Raw genomic sequence first — 13,467 nt, forward strand, 5'->3', positions numbered from 1 at the left:
CAAGGAAGACCTCTGAACAGCTGGGCTCCCACTTATGCCCCCCACCTCGACAGCAGCAGCAGCAGCAGCAGCAGTCTCAGCATCGGCAGTGCTCCAGGGAGCGCCCCCATGACCGTATGCCCTTCAGCCCAGCCCAGGCCCTCTCAGCCTCTCCTCCTGCCCAGAGAGGGAGGCAGGCTCTATTCCCATTGTTAGTCGCCGTCATGACATGTTTACTGACGATGTCAAAGATGAGAGCGACGCACACTCAAACCCAGGTTGCAGGCCTTCGCACACCTCGCTTTTCAGTATTGCTGCCTCCCATTTGGATACTCTGGCTCCCCATTCCTTTTCCAATTGTCTGGAAATGGCGCTGCACCCACTAAGGTGGTGAGAATCCTGACCTACATAGACAAATGGCTGTTTCTAGCCTCATCGTGATGGGAAGCCATGGCCCACATGGCTCTGGTGATTCAGCAGCTCGTGCAGATGAGTTTCTTTTTTCATGCTTCTTAACTCTAACTCTAAAATCGTTAATGTCATTTGGTCCTCTTTGTCCTGCTCTTATTACGCAGACTTGCCTCATTCTATTGAACTGGTGACATTTAGAATTTATGTGAAATGGTGTGTGTTAAAGACAGATAATAATTTTAAATAAAAATACCTGCATAACTGTAAATAATGTAACAATATTACATTGTTCAAAAATTACTCCACAACACAGTGTTGATTAAGTTTATGTTGGAGGGCTGGATGTTTAGTAATTTCCGTTATTACAAATTTAAATGAATAGTTACAGTTTCACTTTGGCTCTACATTTTAGGACTAACTTGTTTTTTTAATATGGACTCCAGATGATTGAAATCCTGATATCCATGTCACACATGTTTGGCACACAATGGACTATTTAACTTACATGAGTGTGAAGACGTAGCTGCAGAAATGTTTTTCTCAGTGAAAACCATCTGAACTGAATTTCACCTCATATATTCAGCAGTTTGTATTACATGTTGCTGGAGTTAAATATATAACATTCGTGTTTTAATCTTACAAATTAAAAAACAAATACATTTTGATGGATGATTAATGTCAGAGAGTCTTTCCAGTCTGGGTGTTCTGGTCATTTCCCTTTTCAAAAGAAATTTGTTTAGCAGTTTTTGCAGCCTGAAGCTGAAAATGTTGGCACAACCCAGCCAGCAGGTCAGGAAATATTGTATGTGTACAGTATTATTTCATATTACTGCATTGTATTGCCATACTCTACTGTTTAGACAACATTTTTGATGAACTGTTCCTTCCAACATAATGCAGTATAATACAATAGCACACAGTTGAGTTTCTCTCAACAAAAGTGGAAGTCTATAAGCTTCGCAAAGGTATTTACTGCAGGACGACTGCATTAGTTGGTATTATATTTTACAAGAGTCCATGTTGTGTGTCCACCACGATATACATTAATATACGCAGTTGTTTGTGCATGAGTACACACACGTTCACTCACTGCCATAACTACAATTACTGTTGCTAATCTGTCACCCCTTCAGCATCCCTCCTTCCCAAACTAATTCAACCTGGAAAGCCCACGCCTTGGCTAATCCAACTCTCTGGCATTTACATTTAGAATGCTTTTGGTTTATCAAATCATCCCAACATTGTGGTAAATTCACTTTCCCTAAATCCCCTTTGGAGAAGAGATTAAAATGGTGGAGCAAGGCAGGTCAGGGGGAAAATAAAAGCAAATTGAAAGGTGCTCATTTGTCAGCTTGGCTGCTTTCATGGAAGCCTTATTGTGTCAAAATGTAATTAGTGCTCTTCAGACAACGTTTTCGAGCGGCTGTGGTGGTCTCTGTAATTCCAGAGAGCATTCACTGTGCCAGTGGGACAGGTAGGCCATGTCAAAGCCTAATGCTTTTCTTTGTACAGCCCATCTACTGTCCTCACAAACCTAATCATCTAGATATAATTATGGACATCCAATATTGAAAATGGTTCAGCGTGAATACTCTTATAAGAGATGCAGGTGGCTTATGATCTGTTTCTTATGCTGTCAGTTTCTCACTGCACTTCTCACTTGCACTCTGCCATCTCCTTCACACACACACACACACACACACACACACACACACACTACACTAAGCTGCAGGGGAATGGATGGACCAGGAGAAATTAGAGGTGTCACCGTGGTGCTAAACACCAGGCAGTAAGAGAGCCATTCCAATTTAGAAAGCACAGTGAGGCATCTCAAGTGCAACTGCACTGCAGGTGAGGGAGAGAATATGTGCATGTGTGTGCTCATGAACATGTTGCATCTTTCTGAAAGGAATCTTAGATTTACCCAGCCAGTCAATTTAAATAACAACACATATATTAAAAGCCAAAACCATATCTGAATGATGCTGTAAATGATCATAATAACTCTTTTTTGAGGATTGGAGGGCAGAGGCATGCTATCCCTCCCAAGGGCCCTCTGTTGGCTGCTGAAGCCAAATGGGCAGCTGATTTATTGGTTTATCAATTAATTTAGATAATAATTTGTTGATAGCACAGCATCTGTCCTGGAGTCCACAGCTACTGGGAGCAAACTCTCTTACTGGCAGATGTGGGAAACAGTGGAGTGCATCTATATTACATGATGGTGTACTGTGAGGCTAGTGTGCGGTACATGTACAACCACGTGCACATGTGGTCTGACCTGCGGGAAAATAGTTTTTTTTTTTTGTGAATGACAACATGACAAGAATTGAGCAAGTAAGCTCAATTTACAATTTTTAAAACAGTTACAAAGTGCTTCACACATACACACACACGGAAAATATAAATGAATAGATAAATAAAGATATATTACAATACAAAAACACAGCACAAAACCAAATTGAAACAAACCAAAACATAAGACAGGGATGGAGATCTATAAAAAGGCTTGCCAATAGAGATAGGTTTTAGAAGCCGCTTAAAGCAGTCCAAAGATTCAGCAAATCTGATTTGTGGAAATTACTCCAGTGAAGGCACGATCATCTTTTGTTTTGAGGTTGGAGCAGTAATAGATAAAAGGCCGAGATTTGAGTATCTGAGTGGTCGAGAAGTGGAATGACAAACGAGATCAGAAATGTAACTTGGGGCAAGGTCTATGTAATCAACAAAATCTTTAGTTTATTCTGAATTTTACAGGTAGCCAATGGAGGGATGCAAGAACAGGGGTAATGTGGGACCGACAGCTAGTTCTAGTTAGTAGCCTGGCAGCTACATTTTGGACCAACTGTAAACAATTTAGAGCAGCTTGACAGAGGCACGTGTAGAGGGAATTATAATAATCTAATCTAATCATCTAATAATCTAAAGAAAATGAAAGTGTGAATTAATAGTTCGGTCCACAGAAGACAAGATACATCTGATTTTAGCAATATTTCTTAGCTGAAGAAAACAGGTCTGGACGAGTTTGGTAACATGATGATCAATAGTCATATACTGGTCAAAGATGATCTGGACCAAGATTCTTAGCGGTAGATATGATATTAGAGTGAAATGGTGCAACAAACTGATCAACTGCAGTGGCAATATAATTATAATACAATTATCCAGTCCAGTTAAAAGAACTTCTGTTTTGTCAGGGTTTAGGTGGAGGAAATTATGAGACATCCAGTCTTTGGTGGCGGCTAAGCAATCATGGAGGGAGGACAGTTGATTCAGGTTATTGGTTTAGGCAGAGAAATAGATCTGTGTATCATCGGCATAACAGTGATATGACATATCACATCAACAAATGACCCAGAGGAAGCATGTACAATAAGAAGAGAATTTGTCCAGGGACCGACCCCTGAGGGACTCCAGCATGGGAGCTGAGGAGGACACATGATTATTGATACAAACATTAAAATATCTATTAGTCAAATAAGAATTAAACCAGTTTAGAGCTGTACCAGAAATGTACCAGAAATGCCAACCCAGTGAGTGATCTGCATGCGGTAGTAATAATAATTAGTAATGCAGTTTCAGTACTATGATTGTGACGAAAGCCAGATTGAAATTCAAAGATTTTGACCCTCAACCAATTTCAGAAGTTGGTCTGTAATGATTTTGGATATGGTAAATGGACTGTAGTTTTCACAGTCTTTTCTAGTCTTCTGACCACTCAAAGTGCTTCACACACTCACATTCACCCCATATTCATACAACATCAGTACAAAGAAACTAATTAATCATTCACACACACTCACACACTGAAGGCACGGGAGCAATTTGGGCTTCAGTCTTGCCCAAGGACACTTCGACATGTGGACTGAGGGAAGCCGGGATCTAACTGCCGATTGGTGGCCGACCCGCTCTACCACTAAGCCACAGCCGATATGAAGGACAGCTTGAAAATTGGTCTATAATTCTCTAACTGGGCTGGGTCGAGAGACGTTTTTTTAAGAAGTCGCTGGACACTGGCAGTTTTAAAATAGTCAGGTACAGACCCAGATGTGAGAGAGTTGTTGATAATAGCAAGCAGGCTGGAACCTAAGACAGGAAGGACAGGTTTTAGAAATTTCATGGGAACTTTATCACAGGAACTGGATTAGGGACGCATATGAGCTGCAGTGTCACAAAAGATCTGTAGGGAGCTAGGGGCAAATTCAGACAGTAAAATAGGACAGGATCTTGCCAACAAAAAATAATAATAAGTTTTCACAGTCCATAGAAGATGAGGCAGGAATCACTGGAAGAGAAGGATTTACAAGCTGGTTAATAGTACTAAACAGAAATATTGGATTGTGTTTGTTACTAGCAATCAAGTCAGAGAAGTAGGCAGTTCGCACATCTTCAATAATCTGGTTCAGTTTTAACAAAAGCTCCTTCATATGGAGGTGGTGAATTTCGGCTTACGTTCGACTTTTCTATATTCCCTTCTTCGCTGTCTGATGTTATCATTGATCCAAGGGGTTGTATTAATAACTGGGACAGCCCTGGAGGTGAATGGAGCAGAAGAGTCAAGGGAAGATGTACACAAATCATTAAACCAACTAACTTGGTCATTAAGATTAGCAAAGAGAGGAGGGCAATTGGCCAGACCAGAAAAGTAGCTGGAAAAAGTGGCTGCAAACTGCTCATTAAAGATGCAAGAGTGGATTATACTTTTCCAGGTTAATGTAGTGGGTAGTAATTTTGCATCAAAGAATGCATTTATGGTCAGAGATAAAGGGAGTTAAAAGATACATCTAGAGTAAGAACTACATCAAAGGTATGTCAGTGGTTATGTGCTGGGCCAAAGACATGCTGCACAAGACTGAAAGATTTAGAGGGGTAAAAAAAATGTGTGGCAAATGAGTTCCAAGGATTATCAATATGAATGTTAAAGTCACCAACTATAATGGCCCTATTAAAGAGCGGACAGTAAAACAGAGAAATCATTGAGAAAACCCATATTTGAACTGGGTGGTCGTTGGTTATCACACACAATTTTAAAAGCTAAGATTTCAAAATTGTTAAAAGAACCAAGACTGAGTTGAATACAAGGGAGATGATTCTTAAAAACAGCTGCAATTCCCCCACCACAGCCTGTTAACCTAGATGTATTCAGAAAATTATCACTGGGAGGGCACAGCTCCACGAGAGGGCAGCACCCCCTAGGTTTGAGCCAGGTCTCAGTGAGAAATAGGATGTTGAGGTTATGGGATGTAATTAGATCATTGAGAATGAACGACTTATTAGACACAGACTGAGAATTTAGAAGAGCAAAGACAACTGGGAGTAAGGGCTTAGCTGAGCTGGAATTACTAGAGCAGACTGTAATTAACTTATCTGACCTAGCAGTTGAAGCGTTGTGTTGTTGAATCAGCTGCAGAGTGGTATGTGTAATGTCCTTTACACAGGCACCTGGATAGCAGGAGGTCCGGACACTGCTTAACCCTACGTGCCAGACCATGGAGGTGCCGACAACAAGCACCGAGTGTGAAAGCCTGACCACATAGGGGGCATGGCCCGAGTAGGAACAGGTGAAGCGTGGGCCGAGGTGATGGCAGAAGGCAGGCAGCCAGGGAGAGCAGTAGCCGAGGAGTCAGTGGTAGCAGGGCGGTCCCAGTGGGCAGCAAGCCACCTCTCCACGGCACTGGGACTAGAAGGTGGCAGGTTGCTGTGTTGTCTGCGGAGCCACCAAGCAGCTCGGGAGTGGAGGCCAGAGCAGAAGATGGATGGTCGCCCACTTGGGGCCTCACTGGAGAATGCGGCCCATTTGCACTGTCCAGGGATTGGAATTTATTGCTCAGCTGAAGGGCGTCAGATGAGAGCGGTCAGAGGGAGTGTCTAGCTTGACCCTTGTTACTCTTGACCAGGACCCACAACTTTGAGTTGCAAGGAGTGGAGCAGGCATATGACTTGGGTTTAGCCCCAAAGTTGGGCCACATGTCATCATTCAGAGGAAGAATTGGCTCGCCTCTGATCGTGGCAGAACCTGACCAAGGAAGAGTGGCATCGTTGTGTGCGACAGAGGCTGAGTACACAGAGGATGGACTGGTGTCTCTGATGGTGTAGCCAGTGTGGAGAGATGTTAGGCCTGGGCAGTGGCAACGGATGAAAACCCCAGGATTCGTTCATCCTTGTTTTTAAGCTCCCATTTCAGCCATCCGATGTCGTCTTCCAACCGTAAGTATGACAGCTGGCACTGTCCACACACAGCCATGATGATGTATCAGGCCAAATCCTGGTAAAAGCGATGGGCTAGCCTAGACACCAGGCTAAAAACAAACCTAGCTTAGCTAGCGGCAGTCAAGGCGGTCCAGAGGAGGTTTCTAAAAATTGCGATCAATGACTGGATTTGATCTGGTGTTCACAGACAGCTGCTGTGTTACCAGTTTCTAGTCTTTATTTAACCAACCAAAGTACGTTTTTTGTGCGATTTTCAGAAGAGTTCAGAAGTAGTACGTATAGACGCCAACGTATGCGTAGTCTACTATAGGAAGTTGTTCATTTATAACTACATTTTTTATCCTGGTCCATCCATTCCCCTGCAGTATCAAAATTCTTTTAATAAATTTTGATCATGAGGGTCTATAGATTCTGTGCAAAGTTTCGTGCAAATCGGACTCAGCGCCCAGGAGGAGTTCGAAGTATAGTATAACCACGATGCATTGCATTTGTAGTTCCCAGCCCACTTGGGCTTTGACCCCTAATAATGAGAACAAAAACAAATAGTAATAATAATAAGAATCTGAGCGATTTTAATAGGGTAACCAGCAGCGCTGGTACAGGGCACCACGATGCCTCGCATGCCTGGTTCCCAGCCCACTCGGGCTTGGACCCCTAATAACGTGTCAGAATTGACAAAAGTGATCTGTAGAGGCAACGTGTATGCAAATTCCATTTGTAACTATGGTAACATGCATGCATGTCAGCACCTGAGTGCAGGGATTCTCCCTGATACAGAGTCAAAAGCAGTTCCTCATTAAAAAGTGAGTGAAACACAAGGAAATCCACTTCTGATATGTTTTACATGGAAACTTCAGGAACTCTCCCATCCTACAAATCCTGTGCTTTAAAACTGTAGTAATTTATTTGTCTATACATGATCAGAACTTGGTACTATTTTTGAAAAACGCCAAAAGCAATGCATGTAAGTGTGTCTATGTGTTGTCTATGTAATATTCTCTACTGTATCTCTTTGAATTTTTCACAAAGAAAGAGAGTGGGAAGCCTGAATACATTCCTCTCAAACTTACAAACATTATGAAGGTCCTCTTCATATTTTGGACTTGTGCGAAGGACATAACAAGATTACTATCATCAAACAAGTCTTCTCTGGTCTGGACCAAATGAACCGATGTACAGTTGAGAAAGCGACCTTCATCTCCAGCAAGAACAAAATAATAAAAGGTGAAATAAAGGGTTCTTTATTTGCACAAGTGCAAAGTGGTAAGTGTTGGTCTCACAGACTGTGTGGGTATCTCCATCTGCTCATGTTCATGTATGTGTAGCAACACAAAGTTGAAAAGAGCTGAGTGAAGGTGAATATAGATGAGAGGGTGTGGTGATTAATAAATTCACTCTCAGCCAATCACTTGACTGGTCTCATCACTCTGAAACAGCTGAGCCAATGACAGTGAAGCATGACAACGGCAGCTCAATAAATGGAAAGATGTTTCTCCAGGAAATCTGTGCAACCTGAACACATAAAACCACACGCAATTTTTTTACACTTAATTAGTACAATGATAGAAATAATGTTTAATGTTAAAACAGTTTGATGAAGCCATTTATATGATCGATCCAATGCATTTTTAGTTTTCATTTTACTTTATCTTATATCATAAATGGTATCATATTTTAACAGCAGCGTCTGATATAATAAAATATGAAACACCACTTTTGCCTTAAAAAAAGTTGGAAATTTATTCTGTAGCACCCTGGTGTCATCTGCATGTGATTTACTCAAAGTAACGTTGGTTACATATTGTAATCCCAGATTCTGTGAGTATAGGCGTAGCCCTCTAAGAGCTGTCGTTATTGGGTTTGGGCCATTATGCACTGTGACAGTCCCAGTGCTCGTACAAATAAGTTAGGAGAGAGCCTCAGCATATGACAGCTTGCAGTGCATGAATCGGCTCTCTACAGCGACGACTGTGTGTGCGTAACGTACCCAGAGCTGACAGTGTGTTGCTGGTTGTCAAGCATGTTCAATACTGAATGAGTCAGGGAAAAACCAGACGTATCACGCAGATAGAACCGAATAAAAGGACACGGTGAAGCCCATGATGCCGCTGTACATACAGTATGTCTTCCACAGCCATCCCTCTGAGGAGAGCTGTGGAGGACAAAGTGCTCGTAGGGTGGGCACGAATGCCAGGCCGTGGGTCCTCCCCTGCCGTGACATATGCCTGTTTGATAGCTTTACACAGCCAGTGGGATAAACATTTTGTCAGATGCTTTCCTTGAGAATGCTCTCTGTAATGCACAAACAGCTGCAGACCAGCAGATGCGCAAAGACAGATCTCTCTCGGTAGGCTTCATGACAGGACGAGATGGCCACAGCATATGTTTTAACAGTAGATAGAGGCAAAGTTCTATCCACTAACAGCTGGAGAAAAGTCAACACATGAGACAGAGCATTCATGTAACTATTTTTCATTAAATTTAAATACAAATCAATTTAGTGAAACATTTATTCAAGTACTTTGTAATTTGACTTTTTCTAACATTTTCCTGTCTCTTAACATAATGCAGACAATAACAGATCATTACTTTACACGCCTTAATTACAAAAGATCTTGTCTTGGGTGCTGGTCCTTCGTAGAAAATCTGCTTCCTGAAATTCTCTTCTCCCTGCTATTGCCTCATTGGCATGTCTGCTGCCCACACTAGCAATTTTGTTGCACTGCTGTATAAGGCTCTACAGACAGGTTGACATAATTTACTTTGCTGTGGAGAATGTGTTTTGTCTTTAAAATATCCTCAGCTGGCTCCTGGAACTGTCTAAAAGGTAGCCAGGATGTCACATGTTCAGTCATCTTGCATAGGATGGGTAGATGTTAAATAAGCATTTTCAATTCAGGACATACCAGGTGATGATTCTGAAGATTCCTTCAAATTATGAAGCCTTTGTGTTCCACAAACACATGATGTCTGGGACCACGATGGTCACTGTGATGTACAACTTTGTAAGTTTTATTGTCACATACACAATCATACACAATACAACGTATAGTGAAACTGTTAGATGCCGAGCTTTAACAAAATTATGTCATCATCCAGAATTTTAAGAAATAATTCATTATTTAGTTATTTATTATTATAAGTTATTATATTGTATTAATTTCTCTGTCTTGCTCTGTAGTGAAAAAAATCTAACTGAAACTTACAGACACGGCTCAAAAACAACCCGCCAGGACAAAACATAATCATACTTGTGTCAAATGAATTGTTTTTGCAGCAATTCTGACTATACAAAAAGAAATTAATACTTGAAATGTATTAATTTGAGACTTTCCAACCCGTCATTAACCTGAACGCAGCGCTATAAGACACTGTGAGCATCGGTCCCATTGGAGAACCGAGGACCCGCCGCCCAGAAGTATTTTCCTCACTGTTTTTTTCCCATGTTAAGGTTTTCTTTCAATGATATCCTCAACATTTCTGAAAACTAAAACACCAAAGTGTCCTTGATAACTCAACAACACGATAGGTCATTGTTACGGCCATCACTTTAGATAATTTCTCATTCAAATCTGAGAAATACATTTTTTCCCCCGTCCTATTCGTTTCTATTGGCCTGCATCCACATCATGTGACTGCCAAGTTTCTTTTGTGAAAACAAATAAAAATGGTGGACATTCCTTTTATTCTCAGTGGGAAATGCAGTATTTTAAGAGTTTCTGCAGTTTCTTACTATTGCCATTTTATCATTACTGTTGTCATTTTATTATTATTATTATTATTATTATTATTATTATTATTATTATTGATATTACTGTGATTGTAAAATGTGTTATTTATACAGATATATATGATGGATAATTGCACAGATATTGTATTACACACATGGTGTGTAATTAAATTATATATATATATATATATATATATATATATTTTAGCGGTTGATGAGCAATGACCCATCATCCAGTGTGGGTCCTTAGGCAAGACCCTTCATGCTGCTGCCTACCTCATGATGATGAGTGACAATGGAATATATGACATGCCGGCTCAGACGTCGCCCGGCCAAACAAGGTCTGCGTCAGGTGTTGGGGAACCAGGGCATCGAGACGACAAATGGGCTACTGGAACAAGACGGAGATGGGCGAGATGCGATAATAAGGCTCTGTTGGAATGCTACTACTCCAGTAACCCTAGTCAGAGGGGTTACATGCACAGGATGTGGGATGAATGGTTACTTCGAAACCCACAATCAAGGCTTACGGCGAAGCAACTAGTAGCTCAGTGTTCCAACATCCACAAGTGGCAACTGCTATCACAACGAGGTACAACACAAATGCTACGGCAAGGGGGAGCCAGGACTACAGGTCAGAGGGGAGCAACCAGCAGCTCCCCAACCAGAGATTGGGTACGAAGCCCCAAGAGAAATCACGCTGAACGAGGCAGCGACTGACCTGAAAGATAAGATCATGGCGACCCCGACGCCAACTACAACGGCTAAGTGAAGTACCATCAGAAAGTGTCCTAGAAGATGTGAATGCAGCATTGAGAGCGATCCCTACCACAACCATCACTGAAACCAATGAGCTGATATACGCCTCAGCAGCAGTGATCCTAGAGATGCTTGGCTACAAGAGCAACCATGGGAGCCATGAGAGACAATACCCACCATGGAAACGAAGGTTGGAGGCAAAAATCAAGGAGGCCCGGAGAGAAGTGAGCCAACTGACAGAGGCTGAGAGAGGTGCAATGAGAAAGCAAGTACCCAAGAAGTACAACCAGATGCCCATACCTGAAGCACTCGAAACTGCCAAACAAAGGCTCCAAGCCTTGGCCAGCCGCCTAAAGAGATACACGAGAGATAATGAAGCCAGAAGAATAAACCGGCTGTTCGCAACTCAACCTGCGAAAGTGTACGCTCAATGGCAGGGTAATAACAGCAGCAGAGCAGACCCACCACGGCTGGAAACGGAACAGTACTGGAAAAGTATATGGGAAAGGGAGGCATCACACAACAGCGATGCACAGTGGCTGGCAGCCCTGAGAAAGGACCACAGCAACCTCCTGAACAAAATCCAGTCACCATCACAGCGGCAGACATCCAAGAAAGAGTCTCAGGTATGAAGAACTGGACAGCACCGGGCCCTGACAGGATCCACACCTACTGGCTAAAGAAGCTCACTGCACTCCATGAGCGCCTAGCAGCACACATGAACCAGCTGCTAAGAGATGGGACGCACCCTGAATGGCTTACCGAAGGGCGCACAATCCTGATCCTGAAGGATCCCGCAAAGGTACAGTCCCATCCAACTATCGGCCAATAACCTGTCTCTCCACAACATGGAAGCTCATGTCAGGCATCATCGCGGCTAAGATAAGTGGACACATGGATCAATACATGAGCAAAGCACAGAAGGGCATTGGCAGAGGAACCAGAGGAGCCAAACATCAACTCCTGGTTGACAGAACAGTCACCCAAGACTGCAGAGCCCGACACACCAACCTGTGCACTGCCTGGATTGATTACAAGAAAGCATATGACTCAATGCCGCACACATGGATCACTGAATGCTTAAAGATGTACAACATCAACAGGACTCTAAGACACTTCATTGCGAACTCGATGAGGCTGTGGAAAACCACCCTTGAGGCCAATGGCAAGCCACTTGCACAAGTATCCATCAAATGTGGCATATACCAAGGAGATGCTCTGTCCCCACTGCTGTTCTGCATAGGACTGAACCCCTCAGCCAAATCATCAACAAGACTGGCTATGGATACCGACTCAGGAACGGGGCCACCATCAGTCACCTCCTCTACATGGATGACATCAAGCTATACGCTAAGAGCGAGCGGGACATCGACTCACTGATCCACACCACCAGGATCTACAGCTCTGACATTGGGATGTCATTCGGGCTTGAGAAGTGCAGTCGAATGGTGACAAAGAGAGGGAAGGTAGTCCACACAGAAGGGGTCTCACTCCCAGAAGGAACAATAGCAGACATTGAGGATGGTTACAAGTACCTTGGAATACCACAGGCAAATGGCAACCTCGAAGAGGCAACAAGGAAGACGGCAACGGCCAAATACCTCCAACGAGTAAGGCAAGTCCTAAGAAGTCAGCTCAATGGCAAGAACAAGGCCCAGTAAATAAACAGCTATGCCTTGCTAGTGATCACATACCCTGCGGGAATAATAAGGAAGAGATACAGACCACAGACATTAAGACATGAAAGCTCCTCGCCATGCATGGAGGGTTCCATCCCAAATCCACATGGACTAGTGAGTGTGAGAGCCACTATCCAGGATCAAACATCCAAGATCCACAAGTACATCCAAGATAAGGCCCCAACAGATGACGTGCTCAGGGAATGTCTCAGGCAATGGGGAACAGAGGAAGACGTGCTGGAGGAAGGACCATCATGGGAGGACAAACCCCTACACGGGATGTACCACCGGAACATAACTGAAGTGGCTGATATCAAGAAGTCCTACCAATGGCTAGAGCGGGCTGGATTGAAGGACAGCACAGAGGCACTCATCATGGCTGCACAGGAGCAGGCCCTGAGCACCAGAGCAATAGAGGCCCAGATCTACCACACCAGACAAGACCCAAGGTGTAGGCTGTGCAAAGAGGCCCCTGAGACAATCCAGCACATAACTGCAGGGTGTAAGATGCTGGCAGGAAAAGCATACATGGAGCGCCATAACCAAGTAGCTGGCATAGTGTATAGGAACATCTGCACTGAGTATGGACTGGAAACCCTGAGGTCAAAGTGGGAAACACCTCCAAAGGTGGTAGAGAATGACCGAGCCAAGATCCTGTGGGACTTCCAGATTTAGACTGACAGAATGGTAATGGCGAAC

This window comes from Siniperca chuatsi, linkage group LG1 (assembly GCF_020085105.1).
Source record: "Siniperca chuatsi isolate FFG_IHB_CAS linkage group LG1, ASM2008510v1, whole genome shotgun sequence".
Taxonomy (NCBI): Eukaryota; Metazoa; Chordata; class Actinopteri; order Centrarchiformes; family Sinipercidae; genus Siniperca; species Siniperca chuatsi.